Consider the following 23,205-nt stretch of genomic DNA (forward strand, 5'->3'; position numbering starts at 1 on the left):
TGCAGTATAGGTACAAGCTCATCTTTGAATGTGTGGTAGAATTCTCAAGTGAAGCCATCTGGTCCCAGGATTTTCTTTTGTTGGAAGCTTTCATTGCTTATTCAATTTCAGTGCTTGATATTAATCAGTTAAAGAGATCTATTTCTTCCTGGTTAAGTCTAAGGAGATGTTTTGATTCCAAGTATTGTTCCATTTCCTCCACATTATCAAATTTCTAGGCATAGAGTTATTTTTGATAGTCATAAAATACGCCTTGTATCTCTGTGGTATCAGTTGTTATTTCCCCCTTTTCATTTCTGATTGAGTTTATTAAAGATTTTTCTTTCTTTCTTTTTTTTTTTGTAGAGACAGAGTCTCACTTTATGGCCCTCGGTAGAGTGCTGTGGCTTGCCTCAGCCTCCCGAGTAGCTGGGACTACAGGCACCCGCCAAAACACCCGGCTATTTTTTGGTTGCAGTTTGGCCGGGGCTGGGTTTGAACCCGCCACCCTCGGTATATGGGGCCGGTGCCTTACTGACTGAGCCACAGGTGCCTCCCTATTAAAGATTTTTCATTTCTATTTCTAGTTAATTGGGCTAGTGGTTTACTGATCTTATTTATTTTTTGAAGAACCTACTTTTTTTTTTTTTGTTAATTCTCTGAATGATTCTTTTGTTGTCAATTTCGTTTATTTCTTAATATTTCTGATTATTTGTTTTCTTCTGGGTTTAGGATTGGATCAATCTTCCATTTCCACTTCTTTAAGTTGATTCATTAGATTTTTGATGTGCTCTCTGTTTTTTGGATGTAAGCATCTAATGCAATAAATTTCCCTCCTAGATCTGATTTTGCAGTATCCCACAGGTTTTAGTAGCTTGTGTCTCCAATGTTATTATCTTCAAGGAAGTTAATAATTTCCTCCTTTATTTTTTTCTTGACCCAACTGTCATTCAACACAAGGTTGTTTAGTTTTTGTGCCTTTGTGTGGGGATGAACGTTTTTGTTGCAGTTGAGTTTCTCCTTTGTTGCCTTGAGGTCTGAGAATATAAAAGGTATAATTTCAATTGTTTTGATTTTCTTGAGGTTTGATTTGTGGATAATTTCATGACTCTGGACAGCTACATCAGAATGTGTCTTGGAAAATCTCTTTTTGAGTTGAGAGAACCTACAGTGTGATAGCCCTCTGAGAGGACTGTGTTGATATAAGGGACTTAAATGCTACCCATGAACAATTGGTGATACTTGGAAATATTTATTTATGGGACCCTGTAATAGGGCTTCTATTCCCCTTGGGCATTCTTCTTCCTCTTCTGTGATACATATAATTCATATGTGTGAATGCTTTATGAAGTCCCATAATTCTCTTGGTGAGCACTCTGCTTTATCTTTCTTCATTTCTGCCTCTTTAACTACCTATGTTAACTCCGGAACTTTATCTTATAACTCTGAGAATATTTCTTCTTTATGGCATAATCTATTATTCATACCTTTTACTGCATTTTTAAGTTCCTTGATTGACTGCTTCAATTCCTTAAACAATGCAGTATCTTTTCTGTATTTGTCATATCTTTAATCCCTTATTTAATTCTGTTTTTGGATTTTCTTTTTGTTCTATTCCACCTTCGCAGCCATTTCTTTCATTCCTTTTTATCATCCATATTTTAAATTCCCTTCGGTCATGTCAACATTTCTTTATTGGTGGAATCCTCTGCAGTAGCTATTTCATAATCTTCTGGTACATTACTCTGTTCTGGATTTCATGTTACCAGAATTTTTCAGGTGTTTATTTTTCATGAGTATTTTTGTTTGTTTGTTTTCTTCCTTACTCTAATTTTTCCTTTCACTTTTTCCTACACTTTAAGTTCCCTTGTCTCTCTCCTTAGGTGTTGAAGTGTTCTTTTGGTATAGGACCAAAAAGAAGAGAAGAATTAAGAATAGGAAGGGAAAAATGATAGAAAAAGGGAAAAGAAAAAGGTAAGGGGTGAAATCAAAGATTGAAAAAAAGAAGAGAAGAAAAGAAAGAGAGCAACAGAAATAACAGTGGTGTTTTGCAGGATGCTTTGACCCACACCACACTTCCCATCCTCTGATGGGCTGGTTTAGCTGGGAATCTAAAGGACATGATCTCCTTACTAGTCTCAATAGAAATAAGACTCCACCTGCACTAAATAGATGAGGACGAAAGGAAGAAAAAAATTCAGTTTGTCATCTGGAGACCTATCACTTGCATGTTTCCAAAGGCCAAAGCTAGAAGGACCCCTTATACCAGTGCATCAAGATCACCTTTACTGAGGACAATGCTGTGACACCCCAGCCCAGGTAGCAGAGTGAGGCTCTGTCTCATAAATGAAGCAACTAGCAATTGACAGAGAATAAAATGAATGAGAAAGAAGAAATAATAATAATAAATGTATATAAAGAAAACTGAAATAAAATTACATAAGACGTAAAAAAGGGGGATGTGTCTTAGTTGTTATTTGAGAAATTTATGTTGGAAGGATAAGAAAAATTAGAAATTTTTTTGCAAAAAGACACACAACAGGAGAGAAATGGAAAGGAAAGAAAGAATAAAAGGGGTAAAGAAACTAGCAAAAATAGGCAGTTTGAAGGAAGTGAAAAAAGAAAAAGAAAAATGCTATAAAAAACAAAGCAAACAAATACAAAAGCTGAAGGGGTAAGAATAGAAAAAAAAAAAAAGAACAGGAGCATAAAAATTAGCAAATATGGAGTCCTTACTATTGAAAAAGGAAACACAGTAAAATTACAATTCAAACAAAAATGCAGAGAAAAATCTAGGGAAAAAATTGTTAAAAAGGAAAAATTATAGACTTATATTGCCATATATGGCTTGGACAGCAGGTGACGTTCTGGGATATGAGATGCTAATCATGATGATGATACATCTGTGTATGATGGGTGCTGGAAGCCTCTATCTTGCTGAGGACACCTGGTCCCATCTTCCTGATCTCTTTTCCCTCAATAACCACGGTGTTATTGCCTAAAGTTCTCATCAGCCTGCCTAATGAACATACCTCAAGCCTTCAATCCATGACCCTTGACCACACAGGGACTTTCCCAATAATTGATTTGTAATTCAAGTCTCCCCATGGCTGACTGCCCAGCTTAACAGGTGCACCAGAACTGACCTCACACTAGAGCTTTGTAGACTGATCTTGAAAAGCTGCTCTCCTACAATGGCTGTGCCCCAGCCAACAGCCAAGCAATGAGTGCTGTGTTCTTCCTGTGGTTCAGTCCTGGCACCTGGGTGCTGGGAAAGATCACTTGCTTCTCACCCAAGCTCGCCCACATTTAACTTCATCAAATTTCTAGGTTAAAAAAAAAAGAAGAAGAAAGAAAATAAAAGATAAGATAAGTGCTGGCGGAATGGGGACCGAAGACCCCATTCTTGGCAGAGGAGGGCACACCCAGAAAAATGAACAATTAAAAAGTAAGCTGAAGGAGTCAAAACAAAGAAAATCAGCTAATTTATCTTTGAGCCAGCCATTGCTAAATTTCTTATCTGAACAAATTTCTGGCCTTTACTGAAACTCTGGCCTATTGGGGATACAGCTTATACAAATACCCCACTGAGTCTGTGAACACTCTGAGGAATATAATGGCCAAGAAAGACATTATGGCAAGATCTAGAATAGATACATCTTCTAGGTCATTTCCTGCCCATTAAACAGACAAAGCAAATACCCAATGTGGAGATTTGAATTTGGCTGGGACAGAGACTAAGTGAACAGCTTGAACCTTGACATATAGGCAGGAGGGCTTATATCTCATATGACAGAGGAAAATCCTCTGTGGTGGTAATGAAAGGAAAATGCCTCTCTCCAATCGATTCCTCAGAAGAGATTAATGCCAGTGGTATTTTACTCCACAGTGAACTAGCAGAGTTTAATACATCCCTAGGAATCTGTGTGGGACTTCAGACAGGATTCCTCCACCCAAAGCTGAAGTTTCAGATTCCTCAAAACTGCTCAAATCCTTACAGTTAATATTAATAACAATAGGAGCTGATATGCTCATTCAGTGAAACTGCTGGTGAAACTGTTCGCTCCCTCAGCTTACCACCTTGGCAGATAGATTTCAATAAAAGCTAAGTGCAGCAGAGACTTGAGGCCACTCGCCAGAATGCACAAATGGGTGGTGGTTCCCTAAGCTCCCCCATTTGAAAACTCTATTCTGTGTTTCGTGTCTATTTCTTTATCGTCATTTCTAAACTTATATTTCTTCAGTTTGTCAGACCAGTTCCATAGGTTTTAGTGGACTCTGACAAAAAGAAAATAAAAGGAAGGAAAGGAAAGGAAAGGAAAGGAAAGGAAAGGAAAGGAAAGGAAAGGAAAGGAAAGGAAAGGAAAGGAAAGGAAAGGAAAGGAAAGGAAAGGAAAGGAAAGGAAAGGAAAGAAAATAAAATAAAAGAAAAAAGAAATGAAAAAGACTGCAGGGGAGGCATTCTCTGCCTGAAAACCACCGCCAAACCAGGCAGCCTCTGCCGGCATGAAAGCACCCACCTTGGTGTCAGTTATCCACTGCTCCTGAACTCTTCTTTGGCTCTTGGAATCTTCTGCTTCCTCCATCTCCCCCTGAAGTAATAATTATGGGCAGATGCCCCAGCCAGTGGTGGCTAGAAGATGTTCTTCCCAATCTCACAAGTGGCTGCAAAAGAGATATCCTTAGTCTGCTATCTTCCTCCAACACTTATGCTTTTTTATCCAGTCAGACAGCCTGTGAATACTTCATGGAGAATTCAAGTCATTAATATTTATTGAGAGAATTGATAAGTGTGGTGGAGTTCTATTTATCATATTTTTTGAAGGTCCATTGCTTATTTTTATCCTTTGCACCACTGTGAAAAGTATGTTTTCTCCTTTAGTTTGTGGATGGTTAGTTGCTGGTAGACTATTGTGATGGTCAGTGAAGTGAATAGTTCTAAATATTTGCTGTAGAGCTGGTATTGTTGTGGCAAATTTTCTCAATGTGTCCAAATCAGCAAAAAGTTTGATTTCTCCATCAATTTTGAAGCTTACTTTAGTAGGATATAGAATTCTTGGCTGAAAACTATTTTGTTTGAGATAGTTAAAGGTAGATGACCATTCTATTTCAGCTTTAAGAAGTAGTAGTTAAGATAACCATTGTCACTCTGATGGATCTACCCCTGTAGGTCAATTGGCACTTACTCCTGGCAACATACAGAACTTACTCTTTTGTCTTCACTTTAGATACATTCCTGAAAATGACTTGGAGAAGCTCTGTTTGAGTTGTGATGACCCAGTGTTCAGTATCTCTCTACAAGGAGTTTTTCAGAATTTTTAGTGATACTTGGAAATTTTCATTTTCATCCTCTAGTAAAGCTTCCATTCCTTTGGGATGTTCTATCTCTTCTTGAGGAATACCTATAATTCATATAATTCAATGCTTCATGAAGTCCCATAATTTCTGAACAAATATTTTGCTTTCTCTCTCCTTTTATACCTCTTTAACTACCTGGGTTAGCTCAAGAGTTATCTTCTAGTTTTGTGATTTTTTCTTCTCAATGATTTGATCTGTAGTAGAAATTGATAATTTCTACTGCAAATTTAATTTCCCTAATTGACTCCTTTAAGTCCTTTAGCTCTGTCATATCCTGTATGTACTCTTCATATCTTTTGTCCATTTTTTGGTTCTGTTTTATCATATTTTTGCCAATTTTCTTTATTGCTTTTGCCATCCACATTGTAAATTCCCTGTCTGTCATTTCCATTAATTCTTTGCCAGTGGACTCCTCAGCAGAAGTTACCTCATTATTCCTTGTGGGGGTTGCTCTATTCTGTTTTTTCATGTTGCCAGAATGTTTTTGTTGGTTCCTCCTCATATGTGTTTTATTCTTGTTTGCTTTTTTCTCCTACTTTTTCCTTCTTACCACCTCCTTTACTTTAAATTACTTTGTCTCAGACCATGGGTGTTGAATTATCCTTTTGATATAAGGCCAAAAGTAAGATAATGGTAAAGATTAAGAAGGTAGAAAGAAGATAAAGTGAGAAAAAATGAAGGTGTGGTAGAAATAAATAAATGAAGAAAAGCACAGAAAAGGGACAGTAATAGAGAAAGAGAGAGAAGAGAAATTGTGGTGTTCAACAATGGGATTTATCCATAGTCATAGTTGTCATACTTGTGGGGGGAAGCTGGGTTAGTCATTCAAAGTCAGGATCTCCTTACCATCCTGAGAAAAGGAAAGAACTCCCACTTCTGCAAATATAGAAAGAAATCAGCAGTATGTCACAGTGGAGATCTACCAATACCTTTTTTCCAAAGGCCAGAACTAAAAGGACACCTACAACTGACCTTGTGTCTTCCTGGAGCCAGAACAATGCTGTGTTCCCCAAGCCAGATTAATGATATGAGCCCCCAGCCCTCAAAGAAGAGAAAAAAGGACAAAATTACTAAAAATGAATAGAAAATTAACAAAATATAATTGTAGTAGATGAAGAAGAGAAATAAAGGGATATCTTAGATTTTGTATAAGAAATTTATGTGGGAAAGATGAGAAAAGTAGAAAAATCACTACCAAAAGAGAAGGAAAAGGAGATAAATAAGGGAGAAAGAAAAAATGGGTTGAAAAGTTTTTACTTATTTGGGGATTCTCCCTACTGCTTTACAAAAAGACTACTTGAAAAAGTAATTATTCATTTTGTATAGAACAAGAAAAAAAACACATGAATACCCTACACAATTCTAAAAAATAAAAACAAATTTGGAGGAATGATGTTATCAGACTTCAGGTTATAATACAAATAGAAATCTTTAGTGATGAAAACAGCACGGTATTGGCATAAAAACAAATAAATAGATATATAGAACTGTAGATTAAACCTAGAGATGAAAGCAGCCTCATATCAGCACCTAATATTTTATAAACTAAACAAATGCATACATTGGGAAAAATAATCCCTATTTAATTAATTACTGGTACTGGAAGAACTGGGTAGCAAAAAGACTGAAACTGACCCTGAACCTTTCAAAACTTATAAAAATTAACTCATGCTGGATAAAAGATTTAAATGTAAGATGTGAAAAGATTCATAAAGAAAACCCCACTGAAAATTGCAGGAACACCACCTATAAATAAATGAGTCACGATTATGTTAACTACTTCTTCACAGCTAAGGATACAATCAACAAACCAAATCAACAACCTTCAGAATGGGAGAAGGTATTAACATGTTACAGATGTACAAAGGGTCAATAACCATAATCCACAAAGAACTCAAGAAAAATAACAAGAAAAGGGCAAACTGAGCAAGAGACATGAGAGTGGGAAAGGAGAGTGAGAGGAGTGGAAGGGGCGGAGTGGCCGGTGGCATGGAAGCTGCAGGAGGCCAGAGCTGCCCTGTGCCCTACTTCTCCTGCACACTCAGGAGAGGCCGGCTTGGGAGAATTGGTGGAGCTTCATGTTTTTTATGTCCCTGAAGGATCCTGGAACTATAAATTAAATACCATTTCTATAGAAGTTGTTACCAAATTCATTTTAGCTGGATTTATAAGAGTATCTCAGCACCTTACTTTACAAGCCTTGAGGGAACGTCTGGGTGAGTTTCTTGGTGAAGATGCTGTTGCAGAAAAATTTTTATTTCTGAAATGCATTGGAAATAATTTAGCTGTGGTGAAAGAAAATCAAGAATCAGAACTGAAACTCAAGTCATTTGCTCCTCCATATGCTCTTCAACCAGAAATATATTTACTTTCTGTAATGGACCATTTAGAAAATGTGTATTCTGCATCATCAAATATTACTTTAGATGAGCAGAAGATTAGTAACGGTGTTACCGAGCTGATGAAACAGTCCACAGACCGGTTAGCATATCTTTCTTAAGAGAAGAACCCAGAAGATATTCTAGTTTGTTAGAAAACACTTTGAAAGAGCTTCTTAACAAGATTCAGGAAGAAGGTGATTTCAACTGGAGTGGGGGAAGACAAAGATGCTATTAACAGTACATTTTAGCAATCAAGCCTGTGAACCAAATCCTGGCCAACCTAGCCTTACAAATATAGGCAGCATACAGGGAAAAAAGAAAGTTTCTGTTCGACCTAGAGATTTAAAAATAATAATAATTAAAAAGATAACAAGAATAATTTTGCCATGTGGGAGAAAAAGAAAAAATTAAGTACTATGTTAAAATAAAAACAAAATAGTTACACTGCTTAAATAAATGCTACCATATTTACTTTTTTAAAAATAAAAATAGTCACTCCCTGGATGGGGCAGCCCCAGAGGAACTACATGGGGTCACTCCCTACAAATATCCAGCAACGAAAGAGTGATCGCACTGGGGTCTAATCTTGGAGACACACTTCCCCAACTCTGAGGATGGGCACAGGCAACGGTGAAAAACAATCAGGAGATGAAATCAACAGAAAAAACTCTGGCAATATGAATAATCAGAGTAGATCAACTCCCCCAAGGATAAGCGGAGAAGACACAGCACAAGATCCCATGCACAAACAAATAGCTGAGATGTCAAAAATTGAATTCAGAATCTGGATAGCAAATAAGATGGAATTAGAATTCCAAGCAGTAACCCAAAAGATATCCCAAGAATTCAACGAATTCAAAGACCAAATGACCAAAGATTTTGACACATTGAGACAAGAACTTGCAGCCCTCAAAGATCTGAGAAACACAGCAGAATCCCTCAGTCACAGAATGGAGCAAGCAGAAGAAAGGATTTCTGACATTGAAGACAAAGCTTTTGAACACTCCCAAACTCTCAAAGAGGAAGAGAAATGGAGGGCAAAAACAGATCACTCTCTCAGAGCTCTGGGATAATTTGAAGAAAACTAATATACATCTTACAGGGATCCCCGAAAGCAAGAAAGTGGCTTCACAAGGCACAGAGTCTCTTCTCCATGAGATTATGAAGGAGAACTTTCCAGACATGCCAAGAGATTCTGAAATTCAGGTACCAGACATTTTCAGAACTCTAGCACAACTCAACCTAAATAAGACATCACCCAGACACATCATAACCAATTTCACTAAAGTTAATATGAAGGAGAAAATTCTAAAAGCAGCCAGATGAAAGAAAACCATGACCTACAAGGGCAAGAATATTAGAATAACTGCAGATCTCTCTGAAGAAACCTTTCAAGCTAGAAGATGATGGTCATTGAATTTTAATCTCCTAAAACAAAATAACTTTCAACCCAGGACCCTGTACCTAGCTAAACTGAGTTTCATTTATGATGGATAAATTAAATACTTCAATGACATTCCATGTTGAATAAATTTGCAATAACCAAACCAGCTCTCCAGGACATTCTCAGACCTATCCTCCATAAAGACCAGCATAATCCTCCACCACAAAAGTAAACCCACCCAGAAAATTTTGATCAAATTCCAACTTCCACAGTCTCAAAAGGATTAAAAATGTCCACCGGACTGTTGAAAGGCTTATCAATATTCTCAATTAATGTGAATAGTTTAAATTGTCCTCTAAAGAGGCACAGGTTGGCTGACTGGATACAAAAACTCAAGCCAGATAATACGTTGCATACAACAATCACATTAAAAGACAAATATTGACTCAAGCTGAAGGGATGGTCATCTATATTCCAGGCAAATGGAAAGCAGAAAAAAGCAGGCATTGCAAACCTATTCGTAGATGCAATAGGTTTTAAACCAACCAAAATAAGGAAGGATAAGGAAGGACACTTCATATTTGTTAAAGGTAATACTCAATATGATAAGATTTCAATTATTAATATTTATGTAACCAACCAGAATTCACCTCGATTCATAAGAAAAACTCTAACAGACATGAAGAACTTGATTTCCTCCAGTTCCATAGTAGTTGGAGATTTTAACAACCCATTAGAAGTGCGGAATAGATCCTCCAAAAAGAAGCTAAGTAAAGAAATTTTAGATTTAAACTTAACCATTCAACATCTGGACTTAACAGACATCTACAGAAAATTTCATTTCAACAAAATTGAATACACATTCTGCTCAGCAGCCCATGGAAAATACTCCAAAATAGACCACATCCTAGGCCACAAATCTAACCTCAGAAAATTAAAAAAAATAGAAATTATTCCTTGCAACAAAATCATGGAAGCTAAACATCCTTATGCTGAAGGATAAATGGGTTATAGATGAGATTAAGAAGGAAATCACCAAATTTTTGGAGCAAAACAACAATCAAGACATGAGTTATCAGAACCTCTAGGATAATGCAAAGGCAGTCCTAAGAGGGAAATTTATATCACTGCAAGCCTTCCTCAAGAAAACAAAAAGAGAGGAAGTTAATAACTTAATTGGACATCTCAAGCAACTGGAGAAGAAAGAACACTCCAATCCCAAACCCAGAAGAAGAAATGAAATAACAAAATTCAGAGCAGAATTAAATGAAATTAAAAACAAAAGAATTATACAACAGATCAATAAATCCAAAAGTTGTTTTTTAGAAAAGATCAACAAAATAGATAAATCTTTTGCCAACCTAACCAGAAAAAAAAGAGTAAATCTCTAATTTCATCAATCAGAAATGGTAATGACAAAATAACCACATACCCCTCAGAAATTCAAAAAATCCTTAACAAATGCTACAAGAAACTCTACTCTCAGAAATATGAAAATCTGAAAGAAATCGACCAATACCTGGAAGTCCACCACCTACCAAGACATAGCCAGAATGAAGTGGAAATTTTAACAGGCCTAAATCAAGTTCTGAAATAGCATCAAATATACAAAATCTCCCTAAAAAGAAAAGCCCAGGACCAGATGGCTTTATGTCAGAATTCTACCACACCTTTAAAGAGAACTAGAACCTATATTACTAAACATCTTCCAAAATATAGAAGAAGAAGAAATATTACCCAACACATTCCATGAAGCAAACATCACCTTTATCCCCAAACCAAGGAAAGACCCAACAAGAAAAGAAAATTATAGACCAATATCACTAATGAATATTGATGCGAAAATACTCAATAAGATCCTAACAAACAGAATCCAACAACAAATCAAAAAAATTATACACCACGACAAAGTGGGATTTATTCCAGGGTCTCAAGGATGGTTCAATATACGTAAATCTATAAATGTAATTCAGCACATAAACAAACTAAAAAATAAGGACCATATGATTCTTTCAATTGATGCAGAAAAAGCTTTTGATAATATCCAGCATCTCTTCATGGTCAGAACACTTAAGAATATTGGTATAGAAGGGACAATTCTTAAACTAATAGAAGCCATCTACAGCAAACCCATAGCCAATATCGTATTGATTGGAGTTAAATTGAAATCATTTCCACTTAGATCAGGAACCAGGCGAGGTTGCCCATTGTCTCCATTGCTCTTTAATATTGTAATGGAAGTTTTAGCCATTGCAATTAGGGAAGAAAAGGCAATCAAGGGTATCCACATAGGGTCAGAAGAGATCAAACTTTCACTCTTCACAGATGATATGATCATATATCTGGAAAATACGAGGGACTCTACTACAAAACTTTTAGAAGTGATCAAGGAATACAGCAATGTCTCAGGCTACGAAATCAATACCCTTAAATCTGTAGCCTTTATGTATACCAACAATAACCAAGCCGAAAAAACAGTCAAGGACTCTATTCCTTTCACAATAGTGCCAAAGAAGATGAAATATTTGGGAGTATACCTAACAAAGGACGTGAAAGATCTCTATAAAGAGAACTATGAAATTCTTAAAAAAGAAATAGCTGAAGATGTTAACAAAGGGAAAAACATACCACGATCATGGCTGGGAAGAATCAACATTGTTAAAAAGTCTATACTACCCAAAGCAATATTTAATTTTAATGTGATCTTTATTAAAGCTTCATTGTCATATTTTAAAGATCTTAAAAAAAAACAATACTTCGTTTTATATGAAATCAGAAAAAAACTCTAATAGCCAAACATTACTCAGCAATAAAAACAGCAGGAGGAATCACGCTACTAGACCTGAGATTGTACTATAAATTGATAGTGATCAAAACAGCATGGTATTGGCATAAAAACAGAGAAGTGGATGTCTGGAGTAGAATAGAGAACCAAGAGATGAATCCAGCTCTTACTGTTATTTGATTTTTGACAAGCCGATTAAAAAAAATCAGTGGGGAAAAGATTCCCTATTTAACAAATGGTGCTGGATGAACTGGCTGGCAACCTGTGGAAGATTGAAACTGGACCCACACCTTTCACCTTTAACTAAGATAGACTCTCATGGGATAAAAAATTTTAAACTTAAGACATGAAACTATGAAAATACTTAAAGAAATTTCAGGAAAAACTCTTGAAGGAATCGGCCTGGGTGAATATTTTATGAGGAGGTCTCCCCAGGCAATTGAAGCAGTATCTAAAATACACTACTGGGACCTGATCAAAATAAAAACTTCTGCATAGCCAAGAACATAGTAAGTAAAGCAAGCAGATAGCCCTCAGAATGGGAGAAAATATTTGCATGTTATACATCCAATAAAGGTCTAATATCCAGAATCCACAGAGAACTCAAACGTATTAGCAAGAAAAGAACACGTAATCCCATATCAGGGTGGGTAAGGGACTTGAAGAGAAACTTCTCTAAAGAAGACAGACGCATGATCTACAAACACATGAAAAAAAGCTCATCATCCTTAATCATCAGAGAAATGCAATCAAAACTACTTTGAGATATTACCTAACCCCAGTAAGAGTAACCCACATAATAAAATCCCAAAATCAGAGATGTTGGTGTGGATGTGGAGAAAAGGGCACACTTCTACACTGCTGGTGGGAATGTACACTTATACGTTCCTTCTGGAATGATGTTTGGAGAATGCTTAGAGACCTAAAAATAGACCTGCCATTCTATCCTATAATTCCTTTTCTAGGTTTATACCCAGAAGTCCAAAAATCAGAATATAACAAAAACATCTGTACCAGAATGTTTATTGCTGCCCAATTCATAATTGCCAAGTCATGGAAAAAGCCCAAGTGCCCATCGACCCACGAATGGACTAGCAAATTGTGGTACATGTATACTATGGAATATTATTCAGCCTTAAAGAAAGATGGAGACTTCACCTCTTTCATGTTTACGTGGATGGAACTGGAACATGTTTTTCTTAGCAAATTATCTCAGGAATGGAAGAAAAACTATCCAATGTACTCTGCCCTACTATGAAGCTAAATTATAGCTTTCACATGAAGGTTATAATCCAATTATAGCACAAGACTATGAGGAAAGGTCCAAGAAGGGGAAGGGAAGTGGGAGGTTTGGGTGGAGGGAGGGCAATAGGTGGGGCCACATCTACAGTGCATCTTAGAAAGGGTATGGGCGAAACTTACTAAAGGCAGAATATAAATGTTTCCAACAATAACTAAGAAAATGCCACGAAGGCTACATTTAACAGTTTGATGGGATTATTTCAGATTGTATATGAAACCAGCACACTGTATACCTTGATTGTTCTAATGTACAGAGCTATGATTTAACAATAAAAAAAGAGTCATGAACAGAACCTTCTCCCAGTAAGATAGACAAATGGCCAACAACACATGAAAATATGCTCATTATCCCTAATCATCAGAACATTGCAAATCCAAATCTTGAGATATCACCGAACCCTGGTAAGAATAGCTCACATCACAAAATCCAGAAGTTTCAGATGCTGGCCTGGGTGGAGAGAGAAGGGAACATATATATGTTATTGGTGGTATTACAAAGTAATATAGCCCTATGATGAGTTTGTGTTAGGCAAACGTATACATTAACTCATTTAATAATTTTGAAAACCCTATTAACATGTTGTGAGAAGTATTAACCAGTTTTGGTAGACGAAAATAGCAAAATTTAAAGCAAGGACTATACGATGTAAAAACCCTTTATTTTTCCCCCAGTACTTTGCTAAAAATGTGAATAAATTTTCTAAGGGAACAATTATGAGAGAAGAAAAACCTGTCCTGTGGAACTGAGCCTGAGGAATTGCTAGGTAAGGGACAGACAGAGGAAAATAAGCCAAAAGACAGAGAAGGAGCAGTCTAGGAGATAAAATATAAAATAAAATAAAATAAAATAAAATAGAATAGAATAAAACCATTATTATAGATCTGACCACTAAAAAAAAAAAGAATCTAGTCCAATTACACTAAATGGGAATATTGTGCAAATAGGAACACTGAGACTTGTATAAAGAAAGACAATTGCCCTGCAAAAGCCAAAGAAGGGAGTTTTGCAAAAAGAGGGCTAGTCTCCAGTGACAAAAATGACACAGAGAGAAGACAAATGTAAGAGAAATATTATTATTTCTTTCTATATTCCCACAGGAAGGTAGGGGAAAAGAGGAAATGGAGAAAGAAGAACATCATCTAGAGTTAGAATTTTATACAGGTAATAAATAGATACACTGAAGTCAGTAGAGTGGATTACAAAAAAGAAAAGCAGCCCAGACTGTGATATATTGGTTAATTTCTTCCTCTCTTTATTTTACAAAGTGTGTGAGATAAAAGGAAGGGAGCTGTCTTCTTAATAAAATGTCTTTATTTAAATTCTGGGGCTGAGATAGTCATCCCAATTTGATCTATTGGCTTGGAAGTCACATATCACTTTGAATCCTGACTCCATATGTTCTAACTGGATAACCTTAAACAGGCTCTTCTACCTCTCCCAACCTCAGGTTCCTCATCTGTGAAAAAAGGAAAATAAACATAAAATGTATAGAGCTGTTGACAGAAAAAATTTAATAGCATAGGTAGGAGATGTTCAAGTACCTAGCCTGGTTACAACAAACGTGAGGCAATCGGTAAGTGCTGGTTCTTCTCCTGGGCTATACATTTTGAGATAGTGTTTATCAGGTCACAGCTCACAGATATCTCTCTCTCTCTCTCTCTCTCTCTCTCTCTCTCTCTCTCTCTCTCTCTCTCAGAAAAATATCTTTACCTGTGAATAAAGTAATGAAGCCACAAGTTCAATACAAGTTCAAAGCTACAGTGCCATGCAAGGCATGAAAATTAAGCCATCTTCCTAGGAGTGATTTCCTTTTATATGGAATCACAAGAAAGGCAAGTAAATCCAATGTTGTGGTTGCTAACAATCATGGTTTGGAGCAAATATTTTCACAATGCCTCAGATAGATGAAGAGTCATAGTTAAAAACGGTACTTATATTGATTGAAAATAGACTCTCAGAGCAAGGGAAATAAAAGCAATAAAAATGTATGCTTCCCAGGAACAGGGACCTCACCCCAAGACATGTCCTTTTATTTTTTGCTCTTTCTGAGTTCAGATAGATAGGAGGACATACAAGAAAATGACAGTGTTCCTTGGTTAACTAGGAAGACTATTTCAAAGTGAGGCAAGTGATTGATGGTACCAAGTCTGTCAGGGAGGTCCTGAGACTATGAAACTATGATTTTCTTCTGAGTATACACTATATATGTCATGCCGCAGCTCAAGGACCTGAAACAATGGAAGGTGCCAAAAAAAAGTTGTTAAAAGATTGAGTTTATGATGATCAGTACTGAAACCCCCAAATTTAACTTGTACAATTCAAAAGTGTGTCAATATGGCAGACAGACATAGATCAGGTATGTTTTTAATCTTTAACAATTGAAGATATAGTCTTTTAAGAAAATACAATACCATATAACTGAGTCGAACTCGCTACCAGCTGCTCTGAGCTCCCTGCTGCTTTGAGCCCCTGGCGCTCCCCCCGTCTTAGTTCTGTGGTCCAGAGACCTGAGCGCCTGCCGTGTGACCAGGCAGGGAGCTGGGTGGAGCTGAGTCTGTTTTTCGCTGCCCGGTGGTTCTGGGCTCCAGCTGCTCCCTCCACCCCATCCCCACTCTGAAGCCTGAAGGTTTGTGCTGCAACGGTACTACCGGGCGACAGACTGGGAGGAACTGAATTTGCCCGCTGTCGACCGGGCTCCCTATGGCTCGGAGCCCCTGCTGGCTCTGGGCTCCAGGCACTCCCCCGCCCTCACTCTGTGGTCCGGAGACCTGAACACCTGCCATGTAGCCGGGCAGTGAACAGGGGGAGAAGAGTCTGTTCGCTGCCCTGCGGGTCTGGACTCCAGCCGCTCCCCCCCACCCCACCCCCACTCAGAAGCCTAAAGGCTTGAGCTGCAGTGGTACAACTGGGTGAGAGACTGGGAGGAACTGAATTTTCTCACTGCTGACTGGGCTCCCTGCAGCTCTGAGCCCTTGCTGGCTCTGGGTTCCCAGTGCTCACCCCGCCATTGCTCTGTATTCCGGAGACCTGAGCGCCTGCTGTGTGGCCAGGCAGGGAACTGGGTGGAGCCACGTCTGTTCGCTGCCCGGCAGTTCTGGGCTCCAGCCACTCCCTCTATCCCGCCCGCACTCTGAAGCCTGAAGGCTTGAACTGTGGTGGTACAACTGGGAAAGAGACTGGGAGGAACTGAATTTGCTCGCTGTGGACAGGGCTCCCTGCGACTCGGAGCCCCTGCTGACTCTGAGCTCCCGGCACTCCCCCCGCCCTTGCTCTGTGCTCTGGAGACCTGAGTGCCTGCTGTGTGGCCAGGGAGGGAACTGGGTGGAGCTGAGTCTGCTCGCTGCCTGGTGGTTCTGGGCTCCATCCGCTCCCCCCACCCTGCCCTCACTCTGAAGCCTAGAGGCTTGGGCTGCGGTGGTGTGGTGGAGCCAAAGATTGGGAGGAATTGAGTGAGCTTGCTGCCAGTGGCTCTGAGCTCCCAACAACCTACCCCACCCTCACTCTGGGATCTGGAGGCCTGTCCCCCGGGAGTTCAGATTCTTGAGGGATTTGTTGGGGCATGGACAGTGCCCGAACTGCGGCTGGTCTGTCCTGACACTGGGACACAGGAGTGAGGCTGGGGGAGACCAACATCAGAGCGGCCGTTCCCTGAGGCGGCTGAAGCCATACATCCTGCATCCCTGGGCAACCAGAGGGGGCCACCCCTGAGTATAGGGTTTCCCAGAGGTGAGTCACAGACCCCAGAAACATCCAGGGTAGGGCCGACTCAGAGAACTGAGACTACAACCCAGAGTAAGTGCTTCACTGAGGTCAAACAGAATCCAGCTGACAATAAGTCAGAACGATTCAGCCACACCACACCAGACACGGACCCAGTCTCTCAGGCTACAACACTGAACGGGCCCTCAAGAAAACCCTAGTGGAAATATCAAAGGGAGTAAAACAACCATGGGGTGGAATCAGCGGAAAATCTTCAGTAACATGAATAACCAGAATAGATCAATCCCCGCAAGGAAAGAAATGGAGGATGTAATTTAAGAACCCATTCATAAACAACTGGCAGACATGTCAGAAATCGAATTCAGAATTTGGATTGCAGACAAGATTGATAAAATGGAATTAGGAATCCGAGGAGAAATTCAAAAGTTGTCTCAAGAATTTAACGAATTTAAAGACAAAACCACCAAAGATTTAGACACACTGAAGCAAGAATTTGCAGCCCTTAAAGATATTAAAAATACAGTACAGTCCCTCAGCAACAGAAGAAAGGATTTCTGACATCAAAGATAAAGCCTTCGAATGCTCCCAAACTCTCAAAGAGGAAGAGAAATGGAGAGAAAAAGCGGATCTTTCTCTTAGAGAGCTCTGGAATGATTCGAAGAAGGTAAATATACGAATAATAGGAGTTCTGGAAAACGAGGAAGTGGCATCGATGAGCACAGAGGCCCTTCTGCATGAAATTATGAAACAGAATTTTCCAGACATGCCTAAAGATTCTGAAATTCAGATAGCAGACAGTTTCAGAACCGCAGCACGATTCAACCCCAATAAGTCATCCCCCAGACATATCATAATTAGCTTCACAAAAGTCAACATGAAGGAGAAAATTCTCAAGGTTATCAGGCGAAATAAAGCCATTACCTACAAAGGTAAGAACATTAGAATGACTGCAGATCTCTCTGCTGAAACTTTTCAAGCCAGAAGAGGGTGGTAATCGAATTTTAATCTCCTAAAGCAAAATAACTTTCAACCCCGGATCTTGTACCCAGCTAAACTGAGTTTCATCTATGATGGAGAAATTAAATACTTTAACAACATTCATATGTTGAAGAAATTTGCCACAACCAAACCAGCTCTTCAGGATATTCTCAGACCTATCCTCCATAATGACTAACCCAATCCTCTAATACAAATGGAAACTGGATCAGAAACTCCTGATCAAACTCCAACTTCTACAATGGTGAAAAGATTAAAATTGTCCACTGGACATTTGAACAACTAGATACCCAAAATTTCACCAAGCTTATCAATAATCTCCATTAATGTGAATGGCTTAAACTGTCCTCTAAAGAGGCATAGGTTAGCTGACTGGATACAAAAACTCAGACCATAAATCTGTTGCTTACAAGAGTCACATCTTAACTTAAAAGACAAATACAGACACAGGGTGAAAGGATGGTCATCCATATTTCAGGCAAATGGTAACCAGAAAAAAGCAGGTGTTGCAATTTTATTTGCAGACACAATAGGCTTTAGACCAACAAAAGTAAGGAAGGACAAGAATGGTCACTTCATATTTGTTAAGGGTAATACTCAATATGATGAGATTATAATTATTCATATCTATGCACCCAATCAGAATGCACCTCAATTTATAAGAGAAGCTCTAACAGACATGAGCAACTTGATTTCCTCCAGCTCCATAATAGTCAGAGATTTTAACACTCCTTTGGCAGTGAGGGATCAATTCTCCAACAAAAAGCTGAGTAAAAAAATTTTAGATTTAAATCTAACCATCCAGCATTGAGATCTAGCAGACATCTACAAAACATTTCATCCTAACAAAACTGAATACATATACTTCTCATCAGCCCACGGAACTTACTCCAAAATTGATCACATCTTAGGTCACAAATCTAACCTAAGTAAATTTAAAGGAATAGAAGTTATTCCATGCATCTTCTCGGACCATGATGGAATAAAACTTGAGCTGAGTAACAACAGGAATCTACATACTCATACCAAAACATGGAAGTTAAATAACCTCATGCTGAATGATAGCTGGGTCAGAGATGAGATCAAGAAGGAAATTGTCAAATTATTGGAACAAAATGACAATGAAGACACGAACTATCAGAACCTCTGGAACACCGCAGAAGCAGTTCTAAGAGGGAAATTTATAGCGCTGAAAGCCTTCCTCAGGAGAACAGAAAGAGGGGAAGTTAGCAATTTAATGGGATATCTCAAGCGACTGCAGACAGAAGAACACTCCAACCCCAAACCCAGTAGAAGAAAAGAAATAACCAAAATCAGAGCAGAACTAAATGAAATTGAAAACAAAAGAATAACATAACAGATCAATAAATCAAAAAGCTGGTTTTTTGAAAAGGTCAATAAAATATATAAACTGTTGGCCAACCTAATCAGGAAAAAAAGAGTAAAATCTGTAATCTCATCAATCGGAAATGACAAAGACGAAATAACAAAAGACTCCTCAGAAATCCAAAAAATCGTTAATGAATATTACAAGAAACTTTACTCTCAGAAATATGAAAATCTGGAGGAAATAGACCTATACTTGGAAGCTCGTCACCTTCCAAGACTTAACAAGAATCAAGTGGAAATGTTGAACAGGCCCATTTCAAGTTCGGAAATAACATCAACCATACAAAACCTCCCCAAAAAGAAAAGTCCGGGACCAGATGGTTTCAAGTCAGTATTTACCAAACCTTTAAAGAGGAATTAGTACCTATATTACTCAACCTGTTCCAAAATGTAGAAAAAGAACGAAGACTCCCCAACATGTTCTATGAAGCAAACATCACCCTGATACCCAAACCAGGAAAAGACCAAACAAAAAAAGAAAATTATATACCAATATCACTAATAAATATAGACGCAAAAATATTCAACAAGATCCTAACAAACAGAAACCAGCAACATATCTAACAAATCATACATCATGATCAAGTTGGCTTTAACCCAGGGTCTCAAGGCTGGTTCAATATACGTAAATCTATAAATGTAATTCAGCACATAAACAAATTAAAAAACAAAGACCATATGATTCTCTCAATCGATGCAGAAAAAGCTTTTGATATATCCAGCATTCTTTCATGATCAGAACACTCAAGAAAATTGGTCTAGAAGGGACTTTTCTTAAACTTATAGAGGCCATCTACAGTAAACCCACAACCAATATCATATTGAATGGAGTTAAATTGGAATCATTTCCACTCAGATCAGGAACCAGACAAGGCTGCCCATTGTCTCCATTGCTTTTCAACATTGTAATGGAAGTCTTAACCACCGCATTTATGGAAGAAAAGTTGATCAAGGGCATCCACATAGGGTCAGAAGAGATCAAACTTTTGCTCTTTGCAGATGATATGATTGTATATCTGGAAAACATTAGTGACTCTACTACAAAACTCTTAGAAGTGATCAAGGAATACAGCAACGTCTCAGTTTACAAAATCAACATTCATAAATCAGTAGCCTATATATATACCAACAATAGTCAAGTTGAGAAAACAATTAAGGACTCTATCCCATTCACAGTAATGCCAAAGAAGATGAAATATTTGGGAGTTTATCTAACAAAGGATGTGAAAGATCTATATAAAGAGAACTGTGAAACCCTAAGAAAAGAGATAGCCGAGAATGTTAATAAATGGAAAAACTTACCATGCTCATGGCTGGGAAGAATTAACATTGTTAAAATGTCCATACTACCCAAAGCAATAAATACCTTCAACGCAATCCATATTAAAGTTCCACTGTCATACTTTAAAGATCTTGAAAAAACAATACTTTGTTTTATATGGAATCAGACAAAACCTGGAATAGCCAAGACATTACTCGAAAATAAAAACAAAGGAGGAGGAATTACACTACTAGACCTCAGAGTATACTACAAATCGATAGTGATCAAAACAGCATGGTAATGGCACAAAAACAGAGAAGTAGATGTCTGGAACAGAATGGAGAACCAAGAGATGAACCCAGCTACTTACCATTATTTAATGTTTGACAAGCCAATTAAAAACATCCAGTGGGGAAAAGATTCCCTATTTAACAAATGGTGCTGGGTGAACTGGCTGGCAACCTGTAGAAGACTGAAACTGGATCCACACCTTTCACCTCTAACCAAGATAGACTCTTACTGGATTAAAGACCTAAACTTAAGACATGAAACTATAAAAATACTAGAAGAGAGTGTAGGGAAAACCCTTGAAGAAGTTGGGTTGGGTGAGTTTTTTATGAGAAGGACCCACCGGGCAATTGAAGCAGCTTCAAAAATAAGCTTTTGGGACTTGATCAAACTAAAAAGCTTCTACACAGCCAAGAACACAGTAAGTAAAGCAAGCAAACAGCCCACAGAATGGGAGAAGATATTTGCTGGTTATGTCTCTGACAAAGATTAAATAACCAGAATCCACAGAGAACTCAAACGCATTAGCAAGAAAAGAACAAGGGATACCATCACAGGCTGGGCAAGAGAATTGAAAAGATACTTCCCGGGGAGGCGGAGCAAGATGGCAGCCGAGTAACAGCTTCCTTGCCTCTGGGCACCGTGAGTCTGGGGAGATAGGACCCCAGGCATCTCTGGCTGGTGGGATCTGCCTATCATCACCCCTGAGAGGATACAGGGAGTCAGCGAGAGACTTCTGGACCCCAAGAGGAGGACTAAAACAGTGGAAAACTGACAAGTGGTCGCGTGTGTTCAACCCGTCTAAACCCGCCCACAACTGTAAGTTCAGTAGCAGCGAGACTGCAAAGCAGAAAGGCCTTACCTGTGAACTGTTTTGGTGTCTTTGGACTTGGCACTCAGCTGAAATGCCTTGGGGAGAGCCTGAGCGGGAGTGCAGAGAACTTTCGCCTTAGTCTAGGGACCCAGTATGAGCCACTGAGCCAGACGGAGCTAGTAGTGTTTGGCTCTGGGTCACAGGCAGCCATTCTGAGCGATCTGCCCCGGCAAGCTCCACCCTCAGGGTCGCAGAGCTAGAATTGGGTGGGAGCTGGTAACCCAGCGACCAAGTAGCCTAAGGGCAGGGTCTGAGCCGCCTTGAAGCCCTAACCCTCGGGGGCAGAGGGAGACCAGTTTTGGCACAAAGGCTAAGTGGAAAGCCACTTTAGCAGTGATTCCAGCGACAAGTACTTCCCTGGGAAAGCTTCTGCTCAACAAGTGAACAAGTTCAAAGTGCCTTTTCAGAGGGCTGAAGAGAGATTTATGGTGTCTACCTGCTGGGGTTTGAGAAAATAGCAGCCTCCAGACGTATCAGAACTGTGATTAACATCTCATACCCCAGAAGACCCCGTTTTGCCCAGACAATATTCAATAACATATACATACTGCTTTGTTTTTGGTTGTGTCTTTTTTTTTTGGTTTGGTTGTTTTTTTTGTTTATTTTGATGTTGTTGATTGTTGTTTTGTTTTTTAAGTTCAACCTTTTACATACAGATTCTTTTTCTTTCTCAATTTTTCTAGTTTAATTATAATTTCCCATTGCTGCCTATTTCAATAATTAGAACTTCATTTTTGTTAGTGTTTCTACCGCTATTATTTGGTTTTTCCAGCCAAATTTATCCCATTAAGTTTTCTGTTTCCTTGTTTTGGTTTGATTTATAGCATTTTTGTCTTTCCTCTCTACTTGGTGGAGGTGGGGTACTGTGTATGATCAGGTTAGCAAAGAGCTGCTGACCTCAAGGGAACCACCCAACTGGACACCCCAGAAGGTGTTTTTTTTTTTTAAGGTTGTATCAAAGTACCCTACTGTACACCTATATTGCTCTGTCTCCCTCTTTCTGTGCCTCACTTCTTTTTGTCAATATTCCTTTTACCCACTCCTTCTCCTTTCTCTATTTTTCTTTCTTTTTCTTATCACACGGTCCTCCTTTCTTTCATCCCTGTTTTGCTCTTCAACCTTCTCACCCTTCTGGTCCTGTAACCATTAGTCCACAGGCACGAGAAATTAAGGAGCAAGAGGAAGTGAAAGGAAAATCAGGGCAAGGAAACAGATAAAAGAAATCACCCATGAGGAAGAATCAGCAGAAAACTCCAGGCAACATGAAGAACCAGTCCAGAACAACCACGCCAAGGGACCATGAGGTAGCTACTGCAGAGGATACCACCTATACAGAAATGTTAGGAATGACAGAAAGGGAATTTAGAATACACATGTTGAAAACAATGAAAGAAATGATGGAAACAATGAAGGAAACTGCTAATAAAGTGGAAATTAAACAAAAGGAAATTCAAAAACAGAATCAAATAAGAGATGAATGATATGAA

At 38.6% G+C, this 23,205-nt stretch overlaps 1 pseudogene; it reads left to right on the forward strand.

Moving 5' to 3' along the window:
- Window positions 1-3,363: 3,363 nt before the first annotated feature.
- Window positions 3,364-7,953, forward strand: LOC128576856 (spermatogenesis-associated protein 1-like; annotated as a pseudogene).
- The last annotated feature ends 15,252 nt before the right edge of the window (window positions 7,954-23,205 follow it).

The sequence above is a fragment of the Nycticebus coucang genome, chromosome X, assembly GCF_027406575.1.
Source record: "Nycticebus coucang isolate mNycCou1 chromosome X, mNycCou1.pri, whole genome shotgun sequence".
NCBI lineage: Eukaryota > Metazoa > Chordata > Mammalia > Primates > Lorisidae > Nycticebus > Nycticebus coucang.